Source organism: Xenopus tropicalis, chromosome 10 (genome assembly GCF_000004195.4).
Source record: "Xenopus tropicalis strain Nigerian chromosome 10, UCB_Xtro_10.0, whole genome shotgun sequence".
Lineage (NCBI taxonomy): Eukaryota > Metazoa > Chordata > Amphibia > Anura > Pipidae > Xenopus > Xenopus tropicalis.
In genome coordinates, this window is record NC_030686.2 from 27,752,428 (window position 1) to 27,770,737 (window position 18,310).

An 18,310-nucleotide genomic window follows, 5' to 3' on the forward strand; every position below is an offset into this window, starting at 1 on the left:
AGTATGGGTCTGTATGTGAGTGGATAGATAGGTCAGTGTGGGTCTGTATGTGAGTGTATAGATAGGTCAGTATGGGTCTGTATGTGAGTGGATAGATAGATCAGTGTGGGTCTGTATGTGAGTATATAGATAGGTCAGTATGGGTCTGTATGCATACCTCCCAACTGTCCCGCTTTACGCGGGACAGTCCCGATTTTCTGTCTCTGTCCCGCAGTCCCGGATAGCTGCTGATTTGTCCCGCTTTTTAAATTTTCTGCTCCCGTGACGTCACACGCGTCTTTCGTTAGCACCGCGGCTTCTGCGCCGCTCAGTTCTAACATTTTATGGATTCACTGTGCAGAAGCTGCGGCGCTAACAAGAGACGTGCGTGTGACATCACGGGGAGGAGAAGAAGAGCCGCGGGTGCAGCCGGAGGAAGCGGGCGGGGGGGACGTGGTACGAGCAGGGGGAGCCGCAGAATGCAGGGGGACGTTGGAGGAAGGTATGGGATCAGCTGGAGGACGCTGGGAGGCAGCTGGAGTAAGGTATGGGGCAGCTGGGGGATGCTGGGGAGGACGTTTTGGGGGAGCTGGAGGATTTTGGGTGGATGCTGGGGGGAGCTGAAGGATGTTGGGGAGGACACTGGGGGGAGCTGGAGGATTTTGGGTGGATGCTGGGGGGAGCTGAAGGATGTTGGGGAGGACACTGGGGGGAGCTGGAGGATTTTGGGTGGATGCTGGGGGGAGCTGAAGGATGTTGGGGAGGACACTGGGGGGAGCTGGAGGATGTTGGGAGGATGCTGGAGGGAGCTGGAGGATGTTGGGTGGATGCTGGGGGGTCTAGAGGATGTTGGGTGGATGCTGGGGGGTCTAGAGGATGTTGGGTGGATGCTGTGGGGAGCTGGAGGATGTTGAGTGGATGCTGGGGGGTCTAGAGGATGTTGGGAGGATGCTGGGGGGAGCTGGAGGATGCTGCGGGGTCTAGAGGATGTTGGGTGGATGCTGGGGGGAGCTGGAGGATTTTGGGTGGATGCTGGTGGGTCTAGAGGATGTTGGGAGGATGCTAGGGGGAGCTGGAGGATGCTGGGGGGAGCTACTGTCTGTCTTCTGGTGTGTATTTTATACTTTTCATGTGTGGTTTTGTAAAATGGGCCTGTTGGGGGCGTGGCCATAAAGTGGGCGTGACCTAAAAAAGCTTGTTTTTGTCCCTCTTTCTACTTTTGGAAGGTATGTGTATGTGAGTGTATAGATAGGTCAGTATGGGTCTGTATGTGAGTGTATAGATAGGTCAGTGTGGGTCTGTATGTGAGTGGATAGATAGGTCAGTGTGGGTCTGTATGTGAGTGGATAGATAGGTCAGTATGGGTCTGTATGTGAGTGGATAGGTCAGTATGGGTCTGTATGTGAGTGTATAGATAAGTCAGTATGGGTCTGTATTTGAGTGGATAGATAGGTCAGTATGGGTCTGTATGTGAGTATATAGATAGGTCAGTATGGGTCTGTATGTGAGTGGATAGATAGGTCAGTATGGGTCTGTATGTGAGTGGATAGATAGGTCAGTATGGGTCTGTATGTGAGTGGATAGATAGGTCAGTATGGGTCTGCATGTGAGTGTATAGATAGGTCAGTATGGGTCTGTATGTGAGTGTATAGATAGGTCAGTATGGGTCTGTATGTGAGTGTATAGATATAAATGGATACCATTCTCAGCTTGAAAACTATAGGCCTATTAATTTGACATTGGGAGTTTGCTTAGCAAAGTTAAGCTTGATGGACTTTGATTGTTTTTTCAACCTATGTAATTTAACCTGTAGCCAGTTCTCTGTCCAAACACAAATATGTTACTAGACAATATTTCATAAAGTATTCAGTGCAGTACTGTAGCAAATGCCGCAGTCTATGTAGATAACATCCAATAACCTCTAGGTTTCTGCTTAACACCTCATAGAAGACGATTAGATGTGTCTGGCAATACAAACTATGTGCATAAAACTATGTTGGCCTATAGTTTTTACGCTGAGAGTGGTATTAATTTTTGAATAATTGCAGCACATAACCAATTCGCCAGTCTTTCAGCACTATGCAAGACATCACAGAATCTTGGAAAATTAAGTAAAGGAAAACACAGAGCTGAGCTTGTTGTCTATCTTGTGGTTAATACCATCAGGTCCTGGACTTTCATATTCTAGTCTCTTTTGAACTTTAGGTTGACTCAACCTTTCATTACTTTACTTTAATTACTATTTAACAATAAAAGCAAAGGGCATACCAATCTTATTCGCTGCAGCTACACACTTTATTCCTCTTGGCAAATGTTTTTCTCTCCACCAGCTTTTCCTCTCTGGCACTCACTTCCAAACATGACACACCTATAGTGCTTATCCACTTCCTGCTTGCCAGGCGCCTTGCCTTGTTTCTGTTCTCCAGTGAGGTGTCCTATATTTTAGCAGGAAACACTGTGAAATAGGACATCTGGAAAGGACATCAGCAAGCCCATAATGCAGTTTTCTATTGTTTTTTTTTTTTGTTTTATCAAATTCATAAATTAATTACTCCTATTAGGGCGAAGACACATGGGGTGACTAATCACAATGACTTTCCCGCCATAGGTTGATGTATAAGTCACTACAACTAAAAGCTGTCTGTGGATTTGCCCTTCGAAGTGAAAGGGAGTTTCAAAATGTTAAGACAAAGGAATCTCTGATGATCTTGAGCTCATTAGGAAGATTACGGAGACAAAAGTACGAGCATTTTGATTCTGAACAGGAAAAAGGTTTCCACTATCATAGTCAGAAATATCAGTCCAACAACTAATAATGACATTAGTAACATACAGGGCTTACAGTGGTCAATACCAGTGTCACATTCATCCTAAGACACTCCAAGTGTTCTTTCGAGGGAAACCTCCAGGGTCGGACTGGGCCAGTGGGCACCAGGAAAAAACCTCTCTGCCCCCACCCAGCACACTGAAGGTAAGCATTATGTATGCGTGCTCAGACGAGGGGGTTAGACGGGCAGCAGAGGCCTGGGGGGGCCATGGTGGGGTTGTGGGGCCCCTGAGACAGAAGCTTCAGTGGGACCTGCCCCCCCCCAGTCCGACCCTGGAAACCTCATTTACATGGTTTCCCTCTAAGGAAATTGCTTCTGAATATCACTGGCCTACATCATACTAAACAAAAGGTAAAATAAGCCATTAGGCAAATGCCACACAGGGCTGATTCTCAGCCTGGGGATAAACGCCAGTGTAGGGGCTGATTCTTGGCTTGCGTTTATCCACAGGCCGAGGATCAGCCCTGTGCGCCATTAACCTTAAAAAATAAGCTGCTAGCAAGTTTCTGAATAAACAATACGAAAGAGGGTGTTTGTGAAAAAGGCTGAACTTGGTGAACCAAAGTATTTTTCAGTGAAATCACTATGTCAATATGTGACTCTAAAAAACAGATCCCAGCAAGTCAGTTCTACCTTCCATCATTATGTATGTTTGTGAGGTTGTTTCTACAGGCATGCTGTGTATGGGGAAATAACACATTACTGAACAGATGTCCAAGATCATATGTATTGAAAATAAGCAGACAGTTTGCAACCTGAGGCAGGTTAATTAATAGTTAACTCCTATCTGTCACACAAAATGTTAAGAGATAACATTTAGATCAATAAGGTCCAAGTTTAAATGTACTGGATGTGGAAAGAAAGTTGTTAGTGTGTGCTAGATCTGTCATGCCATCTATTGGTGGTATATCATCTCTAGGGGTATTTGTCTTTTATTAAAAGAATGGAAGTAATCCAGAAAGGTTACAGCATGTAACAGTGCCAATATGAGAATGATAATGGAAAAGTTTTCATGGCCCAAGTGTAGAAGTGTAGAAGAGAAAGAGCTGATTTTGTGGACCCTGTCAGGTTAGAGGTATAGCGGGGGCACGGCAGGGTATGCGGCTGTTCAGTATAAATCCAGTCTCTATAAAGACTGTGCTGTGGGTCCAAGTCACCTCTAATTGCGCAGTTGCCGGACACCATAGAAGTATATGATAAAAAAGTTCCAAAAATTGAACTTACAATTGGTTTTACTGTGCAGGCTCTGAACTCCTATCCATGTTTCAATAATCATATAATATTACTCTATATTCACCTTTATTTAACAGCAATTTCCATTTCCCTCATCTTACTTTTCAAATATTTGACAACTGTAAACATAGTTTTTATGTCCAGGTTATGGCCCTAAGAATGATGTCCTGCTGGTTGTGATACTAAATTATGATTTAAATTAAGCTTATCTAATATGAGGTTGTACAGACCTTAATTCATCTGACACCTTGATACTAAGTACTCTGGCACCATGATGTCAGTTTTGTAAGAATGCTGTGCTAAGCACTAAATAATTCTAAAATACTTTGGGTTGTTATTGCATCAGTGCCTGATTCTTGGTCTCCTATTTGTTTAAGGGTGTGCTTAGAGTAGGTAAAACTGATGCAGAGGAGTCAATAAGAATATAGAGGTGGATGAGCAGCATTTGAAAGAGAAGGATACATTTTTGAGACCAGAAATGGGCACATAGTAATCTCCAAGACTCATCTGTCTTATGGATTGTCAGCTAGTGGATAAGCTGTAGCACTGAATAACTATAAAGCTTAGTATGCTTCAGCTTGAAAACTATGGGCCTGTTAATATACAATATATCCAATATACTGTGTCTACTAAACACAATTCACACCCCCACCCCCATACTTTGCTATTACAAATCAATTAAGGTAAAAAAAAAAGGTAGTTGCTAATTAAAAGAGAAGGTGGGGTAGCTAAGTGGGTTCTCATTAGCTTTGCAATGACATAGAGGCTTATCTACCGCTCACACAATCACAATGGGGTGGGTTTCTGAAAATAGTTATATTACAGGGGATATGATGGAAGCCATAGTCCCCTTTGACATCACAAATTCCACATGGATCCTTACAGAGCACGATGAAGGCTAATGATTGGCAGAGAAAATGCCAACGCTGGTCAGAATGGTGCTGAGTAATGCTGAACTCCACCCGGGTGCATAGCGACTGGCACTTGCATTAGGCATTAAATTCAATAGCTATTTGAACAGGCTGTTTGAAGCTTTATTGACTTTTTGTAATGATTTGATCATTGTGACGGAACGCATTCATTCACATGTAAGGACAACAGTGCTTTACATATACGTCATTGATTTGACACTTTTTTGAAGTTAATCATTATACACTGTTTTATAAATATGCTCCCAAGTATCCCCTTTTATAAATTACAAATCCTAAGTAAAAAGGTAGCCAAAGTGATCCTATTGTAAATGTCTGGTTTGTGTTACCAACAACTGTCACATCCTCAACACTAGCCTAAATATAAACTTCTGATCATTTGCATCACTGAAATTCCAAAGAGATATGAGCAAGAGCCTGATGCTTTTCAACAGTAATGAAAATTCCCTGGACTTGTAATAAAAATAGTATTTGCTTTTCTCCCAAGGAAATCAGGAGAGACCACTGTATATGCAACAGTAAACAAATGCAGCAATTTAGAGCAACTTATCTGGCCTCAAATTTGATCTGTCTATGCAGTATGAAGAATAATGAAAGCAATTATTTAGTGCATCTGCTTTGGTAAATTAGTCCAGATGGGAGGAATTTAGTGAGTTTAATTCCAACCAAAGGGTACCAGCAGGTCTGTTTACACTGGAGAAGAGGCGCTTAAGAGGTGACATGATAACTATGTATAAATATATAAGGGGATCATATAATAACCTTTCTAATGTTTTATTTACCAGTAGGTCCTTCCAACGGACACGAGGGCACCCACTCCGTTTAGAAGAAGGGAGGTTCCGTTTAAATATTCGGAAAGGATTTTTTACTGTGAGAGCTGTGAAGTTCTGGAATTCCCTCCCTGAATCAGTCGTGCTGGCTGATACATTATATATCTTTAAGAAGAGGTTGGGTGGCTTTTTAGCAAGTGAGGGAATACAGGGGTATGGGAGATAGCTCTCAGTACAAGTGAGGGAATACAGGGGTATGGGAGATAGCTCTCAGTACAAGTGAGGGAATACAGGGGTATGGGAGATAGCTCTCAGTACAAGTGAGGGAATACAGGGGTAGGGGAGATAGCTCTCAGTACAAGTGAGGGAATACAGGGGTATGGGAGATAGCTCTCAGTACAAGTGAGGGAATACAGGGTTATGGGAGATAGCTCTCAGTACAAGTGAGGGAATACAGGGGTAGGGGAGATAGCTCTCAGTACAAGTGAGGGAATACAGGGGTAGGGGAGATAGCTCTCAGTACAAGTGAGGGAATACAGGGTTATGGGAGATAGCTCTCAGTACAAGTGAGGGAATACAGGGGTAGGGGAGATAGCTCTCAGTACAAGTGAGGGAATACAGGGGTAGGGGAGATAGCTCTCAGTACAAGTGAGGGAATACAGGGGTATGGGAGATAGCTCTCAGTACAAGTGAGGGAATACAGGGGTAGGGGAGATAGCTCTCAGTACAAGTGAGGGAATACAGGGGTATGGGAGATAGCTCTCAGTACAAGTGAGGGAATACAGGGGTATGGGAGATAGCTCTCAGTACAAGTGAGGGAATACAGGGGTAGGGGAGATAGCTCTCAGTACAAGTGAGGGAATACAGGGGTAGGGGAGATAGCTCTCAGTACAAGTGAGGGAATACAGGGGTAGGGGAGATAGCTCTCAGTACAAGTGAGGGAATACAGGGGTATGGGAGATAGCTCTTGGTACAAGTTGATCCAGGGACGGGTCCGATTGCCATCTTGGAGTCAGGAAGGAATTTTTTCCCCTCTGCTGCAAATTAGAGAGGCTTCAGATGGGGTTTTTTGCCTTCCTCTGGATCAACTAGTAGTTAGGCAGGTTATATATAGGAATTATGGTTGAACGTGATGGACGTATGTCTTTTTTCAACCTAACTTACTATGTTACTATGAGCCCATGTAATTGTTCAGGACAACATATGTTATGTTTCTAAAAAGCCCCTGTCTGTCATTGCCTTAAGAAATTTCTTATTTTTTTTCTGATTTTTTTTTTTTTTAACAAACTGATTAACAGAATGGGGCACTTGGTTTAAGTTGGGGCACCAGTCTGCCAGCTATTTATAACATGTGGGGCACTGGATGACACGATGACAAAATCTCAGGGTTGGAGATGGTTGCAACAGTTGGTTTTACCCTCCAATATCTTCTTGCTTGTGTTTTAATTTGTTCCAAACAACATTCCAAATTTCTTTTCAAATGAATATGAAATTCTCAAAGAGTGCAATTAGGTTTGCATAAAATAAATATTTGAGACAAGGTGTCTGGGGAAGAGGTCATGAAAGAAAACCATGCAAGAGATATAGGAAAAATCCAATTAAGCACCCTGTGATAAGGGCAGGAAAAAGGCAGATACCAAATATATTGCCACAGATAAGCAGGAAAATGCAAGGAGACATCTGGGTATATAGGACTGACAGGGTGAGTTCCTTAGTAAGAAAGTACAGTGTAAAAGGGAAAGCAAATGTGTCCAAGACACAGGACATGGATATAAATCAATACAACACAGAGGTTTCGCCTGTTTAGTTCTCCATTTGCTCTGTATCATGTTTAAAAGCTCAAAACATTATAATAACAAGAAACAAAATACCATGAACCGTTAACTTAGCAGAGGGTAAAGTAATGTCACAACTTCAAATGGATAATGCAGACACCAAACAGGCAGTAAAGCTGAACTACAAAAGTTGGGTGACCACACTAACTACATGCAAAAGAAAAATGAGACTTAGAAAAGAAAAGACCCAAAAGAGACAAAAGAGACATTATTGCATATAAATTTACACCACATTAAATAGAATTGTAAGAAAAAAGAATTCCAATCACCTTATGAAAGTATACAATGACATATCACTAACACCACTAGTGCAGGAGTTGCAGCAAATAGCCAATGAAATACTTGGCCAGAGGATCCCTTACTAACAGAGTTTTCCAACTAAGCTTCTAATCCAGTGATCCCCAACCAGTGGCTCACCAGCCTTTTGGATATTTTGCTCCCAGTGTCCCAAAGGTGTTTATTTTTTTAATCGCTGCTTGGTGGAAAGTTTTGGTTGCATAAAAACAAGTTGTGCTACCAAACAAAGCCCCCTGTAAACTGAGATTATGCATAGAGGCTACTAAATAGCCAATCACAGCCCTTATTTGGCACTCCCATAATGTTTTATGATGTTTGTGTTGCTCCCCAAGTCTTGTTACATTTGATTGCGGCTCACCAGTAAGAAAGTTTGGGGATCCCTGTTCTAATCAACAAATGCAATGCAATCAAGACAATGGGTTACAAAAGGAAAAGTTAACAAGACAAGGGATGTATAAGCTTCTGTGCTGCCTGGTGAAACAGTACTTTGAGATACATTGGGATAATGTTATCCCCACTGGGTTGCGAACCTTGTGGTACCACTCGATCCCAAGTTATAAAAAGAAACTTACTTTTCAAGAACTGAGACAATCAATCCTCTTGTGACAATCAGAACTACAGGACCGCATCGAAGCCCCCATAAATGTTGTAACCTGGAGGAACCCCCATAAATGTCAGAAACTTATTCATGCTCAAAATGTCGGGTTCGTATGTACTCATCTTCCCATAGGATTCTCCCTAGGGATATATCTACAGACACTACAGAAAACTCGGATTTTGAACCTAATCCTGTCATCAAAAACACCAAAAATGGCCCATCTATCGTGAGTGATCTTAGCTTTGACATCCTCTTAGATGAACTTATGGCTATTGCAACTTCTGCAATGAGATTTACTAAATTGGCTCAAAATCTGCCAATACCAACAAAAAAAACTAATGGAAGATTCCATTTTGGGGCTCCATTGCCCATCTTCTTTCTGTCAGAGCAGACAGGGCTGCCACTTGAGCCTTTTGAAAACCTGTCTGGAGGAAAGCCAAAATATCACCCACAGATGCAGACTACATTTTATACATAGGCTGAAAAAAAATTCCAAATAATTGAATATGTTTTATTGGTTGACACCTTTCTAGCTTTCTGTAACATTGCTACCACCGCATCAGCGAGACCTTGTGCTTTTAAATGTCTCCTCTCAACTTCCATACCATCAGATACAGTGTCTGAGGAGCTGGGTGCCACATTTGGCCTTGGATAGCAAATCAGTTTTTTTGGGAAGAGGGCATGGATCGGCACATACCAATTTCCACAGAAGAGGAAACCATGGATGCTGAGGCCAAAACGGATTAACGCTATATCTTGGGTTCTGAGCTGCTGTATCCTTCTGAGAAGAGGCAAGATCAGATGTACAAGTGTAAACATGTACAGTAACTGGTTAGGCCATGGACACATTAGAGCAGGGGTCCCCAACCCTTTTTAACTGTGAGCAACATGTAAAAAAATGTTGGGGAGCAACGCAAGCATGAACAAATGTCCTAGGTGATGACAAAAAAGGGCTGTGATTGGTTATTTGATTGCCCAATGATGACTGGCAGACTTCAGGAGGCTCTGCTTTACAGTACATTTAGTCTTTCTGCCTCCAAATCTTTTCTTCAATTTAGAAATTAAAAATCAAAACCTGCTTTGAGGCCACTGGGAGCAACATCAGAGGGGTTGGTAAGTAACATGTTGTTTACGAGCCACTGGTTGGGGATCACTGTGTTATAGCATCTATATCTTCTAGTGGAGAACCTTGGAAGTTTTGCATGTTCTGGTGATGCCAGTAAATCTACCTGTGGAAATCCAAACTTTTTAGCAACCTGATCAAAAACTTGCATGTTGGGAGGCTACTTGTTGTCGTCCTGCTCAAACAATCGACTACAAGATTTTCTCTTCCTGGCAGATAGGCCACTGTCATTCTTTTTGATGCCTTTCTGCACACAACATGATAACTTCTGTCTCTCTCAGAAGAACTTTGTTCCTGGATCCCCCTTGCTTTGAGACATAGGACATTGCAATACCTCCCTGGCTGCTCTCAGCTCCCTGAAGTTTGAAGAATTGTTTGCAATTTGGAGAGACCATCTTCCCTGAACATAATTGGGACCTGAGTGTCCATCCAATGTCATTATGATTTTCCAGTCTGGACTGCACAGTGACACCCCTTTCTCCAAATTTTGGGGAAACTGCCACCAGGGTAGCTCCATCTTGAGCTCGTCTGGAGGGAATCTTCTGCTGTAAACTCGTTCCACCGAACCAAAAAATTGCTCTGGAATGATGCCATATGCCACCTTGCTCAAGGAGTCACCTGAATTGTTGCAGTCAAGAACCCCAATATCTTCATATAATATCTCACCTAAATCAACTGCTTGCACATTAAAGACATGATTGCACTCACTACTTTCTTTATTCTGCTGTCTAGAAGAGAAACTAAAGCCTTCTGCGTTGGAGAGAGAGAGAGCCCCCAAATAGATCAAGGTTTGCATACGGACCAACTGAACCTTCTGATGGTTTACAACCCATCTGTCAAAGACAGGCTGGAGAACTGGAATTGACCCATATCTGTTGTGAACCTCAAACACCTCTGATTCCCTAGAAATACAGAAACATGGAGATACGCCTCCACCAAGTCTATTGAGATCATCCGGTCGTTTGGTACATAACCTTCCTGCAAAAGCCCCTTGTGACTTGTTCCCCTTCCAAAGGGAACTCTGAGCTCCTCTCCACAAGATTCCTCTACTAAACTCCCTCCGGGATGATAGGCTCTGGATTCACTAAAAAATAATTTTATCCCCAGATCCATGAAAATCTCTTAAGAAAAATGGCCTTGCTGGACATCTCTCTTTCTTTTCTTGCAGCAGGAACATGCGTTTTCCTGAAGAAATCTTCTTTGTCTCATCCAGTTTCTCTCCAAAAAGTTTTCCTCCCACAAGAAAAGATACACACACTATTCTTAGAAGAATTATCTGCCGACCAGGGCTTTAGCCATAAGGCCTTCTGTGCTGTGTGTCAGCCAAATTCAGATGCCAATTTCAACTCAAATGAATAATCTTTTCTCTCTCCACAATGTCCCCCAAAGCCTGCTCTATATTCTCCAGCAAAGATGACATAGCCTTTGAAGTTGAAGTCACAGCAACTGCTGGTTTTACTGCTGCTCCCAATGTGAAATAGACTTCTAGATTATTTTCCATTCACCTTTTGGTTCTTTAAATGAAGCTGCCTCATCTAATGGAAGTGGTGTCTTCTTGGTCAATTGCTGCATCCACACTAGGGACATACTTCCAGTGTACACAGTCTGACTCCTTAAAGGGATACATCTTATTAATTCTAGCCTGAAAGTAGTAGAATTAAGTCTAAAACAACTGGACTTTTCTGATTTTTTGCCTTGAAAATATTTTACCACTCATCCAAGCGGCTTCTTCAGTTGAAATGACTGGTAGGGAATTCCCCGGCATTTAAACCCTTGAGGGCAGTACAGTCACAGGCATGGCATGTCAGTCTGGGTCTGTACTCCCTCTGAAGACCAGTCTTCATCCAACGCCTCACTATATTCCAAGCTCAATTCCTATTTTTCTATCTAGTTCATAGCCTTTTTTTGCTGGCTTAGAAGTGTCCTTGATGCCTTCCTGTGCTGCTTTCTCTATCCAAGATAAAATATCAGATTAATCCACAGCTTCCCCAGCTCTTTTCTCCGGCATTCCTCACACAAACTTTTGAAGAGGAGGCTTCTGGCAAATCCAAGTTTTTTTCCCTCTTACTTTTCCTTTTCTTTCTATGGCTCCTGGTTTCTGCAGGATAATCCTCTTGGGTGGAGGACCACGTGAAAACCAAGAATATTTGGTAGTATTCAATCCCTTTTAAACATACCTAGCAAAAATAAAAAATGCAGCCATACCTAAACACATCCTGGAGTGCAAGAGGCTCAGTGGGAGGGTTAGACATAATCCCTGGGCAACTGTAATGATAACAAAACTCCTTAAATAATAAGCATAGAAGGAAAAAAAAGTAAAAAGAACATGAAGGCAGGCAAGCAAAAAGTCAGGCCTTGGCAGCAGGCACAGCAGAATAGCAGGAATACTTCAGCAGCAGGGATGTCAAACATCACTGTTTAAAAAGCCCTCTGAACACATCCTGTTGTGGTCATTTGCCCACAACAAAAATGGCCACCAAAGCTTCTTGCCATAGAAAAAACTATAGTTGCCCAAAACAAAGATGGGCTGCTGGATCCTGCACTCCTAACTAATCCACAAATACATAGTAACATAGTAAGTTGGGTTGAAAAAAGACATACGTCCATCAAGTTCAACCATAATGCCTATATATAACCTGCCTAACTACTAGTTGATCCAGAGGAAGGCAAAAAAACCCCATCTGAAGCCTCTCTAATTTGCCGCAGAGGGGAAAAAATTCCTTCCTGACTCCAAGATGGCAATCGGACCAGTCCCTGGATCAACTAGTACTAAGAGCTATCTCCCATAATAGATTAGATTCCCCCGATCTGGACAGCTCCAGGGGGCTTCACAGCAAGAGGGGGAAAATTGTTCTGCTGGACCAGCCATGGCCCAGTAACACTGAAAAGAAAAAAGCTTATTACTTAACTAGTGTTCCCTCTGTCCCTGGTCAGCTCAAGGGAAAGGGAAAAAAAAAAAAGACAGTAAGGGAGGCAAAGCAGAGTCCCTAAATCAAATGGGGGTTGGCACCTTTTGTCTCATTGGTGAGCGGGGAACTACCCATTTGTGTGCTGCCATGGAGATAGCTGGGGAAATAATTTATGTATCTGATATATGTGTTTATATTATGGAAAATATTTTTAATTTTCATTTTTAATTTTTTTGGCAATAAAATTTCAAGAAGTGCCAAATCGACTGGCAGTGAAAGGGTTAATGCCTGAGGTAGTGGCTTTGATGACTTCTCAGACAGTGATAATATACAAAGCTACAGTTATATTCTGGTAGTTTCGTATTGGTGTGTGTATACATATTTGTGTTTATACATTGGGGGTCATTTGGAGGGGCTGAACTTAATAGACATTTGCAGCAATGCAACTATACCCAATAGGTATAAACAATGTTGAAGATACAAGGAAAATGTAATTCTATCCTAAGCTACACTACATGATACCTGAAATCTGAATTGAAAAACCTAAAAAGAATCTCACATTTGTGTGTTTTTATGCATGTAGGGACACTTTGGTCCATCTGTTAAGTTAAACGGTGCAAGAAGTTGGAATAATGGGAATGAGCTCATATAACTGTACAGAGATTGTGAAATTGAGATCTGCCAGGGTATCTGGTAAAAGCAACCTAGGAAGCATTTGAAAATAAGGCATTCTTGGTTACACCTATAACTACCTATGGGTGGTGTTCCCATAGCCCCCTCTAACCTCAATCTGTTTCTCATTCCATCTACCATTACCAGTATCAATATCAATGTATCTAGCAATACCCAAAATATTTGTATCATAATTCCAGGTTTGATTTTATTGGCTCATTTTGTACAATGCTTTAAAAATTGGTCCTTTAGAAAAGAACAGTTTCAATGATAATATATATAGATAGATAGATAGAGAGAGAGAGAGAGAGAGAGAGAGATTAGCTTGCTTGAGCAGCACTGCGAGCTCATATAGAGCACTATGGGATAACCCACTGTCCCATGGGATCCATGCTATGTAATAAGACCTTCAATTAAGCACAATTCTTCAATTACTAATGGTAGGCACATTGATCTTAAACAGGGATGTATGAGTAACTTTAATCTTGTCTTCCATTTTCAGCATCAAGTCTAAAGGGGACGGATGTTGTTTATCGCTTCATATTCACAACAAACTGCATTAACTGCCCATAAAGACATTATTCTGAACTTGCTCCCATCTCCTGATTTTGTTTATGGTAAAAAAAAATGTAAACAAATCAGCCTCAATGAGGAGACAATGAGTTTAGATGGTTATAGACAAGTGCTTTAAATGCTTCCAACCCAAAATATACACGTGCACTGAATAAAGATTCTAATTAATTGTAACTGTGCTTGCATCTTCCCCATATTAGAGGACAAGCCTCAAGCCTTGTTTTGTTACAGTTATAACAGGCTGTGGAACACAGATGCTGCTGGATTCACATAAAAGCGTTCTGATTATAGGAGGCACAAAGAATCAATTTGGATTTTGATGTCAGCGAAGAGAAGGAGCCATTGCATATGCATAAGGAGCATAAGGAAACAGATGGAATGTGCAATGTAATAAAAGTTTGAGAATCAGCTTTGTTAAGTTGCAAAGAGCCTAAAGGTGTCTGTGGGCTGGGGTTGAAGGTTATAGAAACATAAAGGAGCAGCCAGAGAGATATAGACAGAGCAAAAGGGAAATTGGTGAAAGGGTTATGTTGAGTAGAATAGTAAGGGGAAACATTAGAAAAAGGGGAGAGGTGGGGATGGGAAAGCATATGGGAAGAGTGTAGGGAAATCCAGTATAAAGCAGAACACAATGTGGAAGAGAGAGCAATAAAAAGAAGCAAAAGTTAAAAGAACAAAGGAAAGAGGACGAGGAATAGTCATTGCCCAAATACGAAAGAGATGAAGAGTTAAAAAGGATTTGGAGGAGTGGAAAGCTGTATAATAGAAAGAAAAGTGCAAGACAGGAAACAAAGGAAGTAAAATAGAAGGGAAAAGCATGAACTATGGAAAGGAGGGAATCTATGGAAAAGCATGAACTATGTGTAGCCCACTTTTGGTTATTCTGTGCTGCTACCTGCTGATTACTGTTCTTTGGCGCTACAGGAGTCCTGAGCCCCCGCTTACTATGGGGGTTAACAAGGGATTCTCCCTTAAAGGCGTGCCTCCACCCAGGGATGGTGTTGTGGAACTATAATCCACCCCCTGGGAACTTAACAGTCTCTAGTACCTCTGCTTGGGATCCACACACAGCCCCCAGTACCTTGCCCCTCCCTGGGGTAGTAGCTTACCGGCAGGTAGGTGATCCTTGTGCAGGAAATAGTCAGATACACACGGAGTAAGATGAATAAGATGAATCAGTTTATTAGGGCAGGACCTCTCCAGGAGTGGCACATATTATCGATACACAGCATGCAGGGCTTTATCTCCTCACTACTCATTGAGAGCTTTCTCCTGTTGGGCAACTCACGGTACTCACGCCAAGTGTCTCCTTCTAGGTGATCTCCCCGGTACTCACGCCAGAAGGCACCCCCTCTTGGGGTCCTTCCCGGTACTCACGCTAGGCAGCCTCACCACAGGCAGCCCACCCCGGTACTCACGCCTAAGCCCCCTCAGATACAGCCTCCTGGATTAGCGGTGACCTTGTCCACCTACCTAGCCACTTATGGCCCTGCACTCCGGCTGATGTAATGCCGGGAGGTCTTAACCTCACTTCCACTCCTGGAGGGGCAATGTCCGCCCATTCTAAACTCCTGGTGTCCTACATATTACTCCTAGAGCAATCTATTATAGAACTTCTAACACTAAACTGTACCTGGGGTACTCCTTACTGGAGCAGTCCCCAAAATGTCTGACTACAGCACATGGCTGCTATCCCTTATATGGGCCTATGCACCACCCTGTGGCCATAACCCAAACTACAGGTATACTCCCTGTTAACTATTTAGCAACCCAGTCATCCCAGTGTCCCTGTTTCCCAGCACCACCCTGTGGCCTGTCCTAGGGGTTCCTGTCCTAAGGGCCTATTTTTGGTAAACCCCTACATTTGTAAGGAGGGAAACTATGGCAAAGCATGAACTATGGAAAGGAGGGAATCTATGGAAAAGCATGAACTATGGAAAGGAGGGAATCTATGGAAAAGCATGAACTATGGAAAGGAGGGAATCTATGGAAAAGCATGAACTATGGAAAGGAGGGAATCTATGGAAAAGCATGAACTATGGAAAGGAGGGAATCTATGGAAAAGCATGAACTATGGAAAGGAGGGAATCTATGGAAAAGCATGAACTATGGAAAGGAGGGAATCTATGGAAAAGCATGAACTATGGAAAGGAGGGAATCTATGGCAAAGCATGAACTATGGAAAGGAGGGAATCTATGGAAAAGCATGAACTATGGAAAGGAGGGAATCTATGGAAAAGCATGAACTATGGAAAGGAGGGAATCTATGGAAAAGCATGAACTATGGAAAGGAGGGAATCTATGGAAAAGCATGAACTATGGAAAGGAGGGAATCTATGGAAAAGCATGAACTATGGAAAGGAGGGAATCTATGGAAAAGCATGAACTATGGAAAGGAGGGAATCTATGGAAAAGCATGAACTATGGAAAGGAGGGAATCTATGGCAAAGCATGAACTATGGAAAGGAGGGAATCTATGGAAAAGCATGAACTATGGAAAGGAGGGAATCTATGGAAAAGCATGAACTATGGAAAGGAGGGAAACTATGGAAAAGCATGAACTATGGAAAGGAGGGAATCTATGGAAAAGCATGAACTATGGAAAGGAGGGAAACTATGGAAAAGCATGAACTATGGAAAGGAGGGAATCTATGGAAAAGCATGAACTATGGAAAGGAGGGAATCTATGGAAAAGCATGAACTATGGAAAGGAGGGAATCTATGGAAAAGCATGAACTATGGAAATTTGCAGACAGGTCCGGATCTCTTATCCTGGCACCCCGAGGCCACTTCCATTCTTGCCCCCCCCCCCCACATGCATGCGCATTCGCAACCCCCACGTGCATTTGCATTCGAGAGGTCCCCATTGCTCCGAATGTGAGCCAAATTGTAGTGCGGCTTGGGAGGCCTCGAATTTGTGCCACCATAGGCCTGGGCCTGTTTGCAGAGAGAGAAAACACCATTGACTTTTATTTATTTGGAGTAAAAGAAAAAAAAATTCATGTGTGTAAAAAAAGTGGCACAAGCATAAAACTTGTTGTGTGTGTGGAAAAAGTCACATGGTAGCCGCAACAAATACATTCCGCAAATCGTTTGCCATTTTGAAATGGGACAGATCTGCCCTGTTTTGCTTTGCCAAAAAATTCACTAAACTGCAAATAAATGAGCAAATTTCTTAAAAATGAATTGATGGGCAAAACATTTCTTTTAAGCGCAACAATTTTTTCTTATGCCGGCGATTTTTTTCTCACTCCAAATGCACTAAAGTCAGTCAGTGGGCATTTGTTCTCATTTCTAATGCGCAACAACTTTTTCTTATGCGCGGAACCTTTTTTCCCCGACTCCAAAAACATGCAGCAAAAATTTGGCGCAACAATATTTTGCAGAGAAAGAACACACTTTGAAAAAATTGTTGTGCAGTAGAAGTGAGAAAACACACCAATAGGCGTTTTGCAAAAAAAAAATTAATTTATGGATGGTAAATGCGGAATTTTACCGTGAATCCATTCCTGGCAAAAAAATTCACTCATCGCTACTAGAGACCAGAAAATGAAAAGGGAAAAAAAGAGAAAAAAGTGGAAGAGGATTAGAACAAAAGGGAGAGAGTCAAAGTTGACTTTTATGGATGTCTTACTTTTAACCACATTTACTATAAAACAAAACATAAAGAGGGGAGAAGGTGCAAATTGAATAAGTAGAGAACATTGTAGAACAAAGGGAAGAGGGAAAGAGGAAGAGAAATGGAAGACAGAAGAAATAAAAAAATGGAAACTCAGAGGAAAAACATTGAAGCAAGTAGGACAAACTAAAGGGGTACTGAAATAGGGAGAGAAAATATTTATGGGGGTCCTTAATAAGAACAGGAGATACAGAGATGTATAGGGAGTTACAAGCTGTGTTTGGGAGTAGTACTGGAGAAAATGTTGAGATTCTTGGGTTACTGTGTTTTACCATCTCCCTAAGGTCCATAAAGGGGAGTGTCCCCCAAAAGGTAGGCCAATTATTTGGGGTGTTTTATCCCTTATTGAAGGCCTATTGGAGAGATATATTTTTACAAGCACTAGTCAAAAGATTGGCTTCCTATACATGAGATACCACTGAGTTCTTAAGACCACCAGCCCCAGCCAGAAAGTTTCTGCAGAAATCTGGCACTGGGCCTGGGGGTGGGGTGAGGCTGTGCGGCATGTGTGATGGTACTTATACGGAAGTGACGTCATGCGCTACCAAAAGTGACATCACATGCTTGCTGCGTGTGATGTCACTTAGGGTGGCAATGGACCTCAATACAGCCTTGAGTGTTATGTATGTTGACCCTCAATTTTGTCATGTTTGATGGGAGCGTCGGCCTGCAACTGGGGCACGATTTGTGCCCACATATACCAACGTATTTATGGGTTAGTGGGAGGTGTCCCACATTCTGGCAAGAAGTTCATTAACTCGAGAATCAAGAACTAAATCACTAAAACTAAAAGTTTACCAGCTGTTACAGAAGAAAAGAGAAAGTGTATTTAGACTTGTGTATTTCAATAGATAGAGATAAGGTGGTTACAGGGTATAATAAATG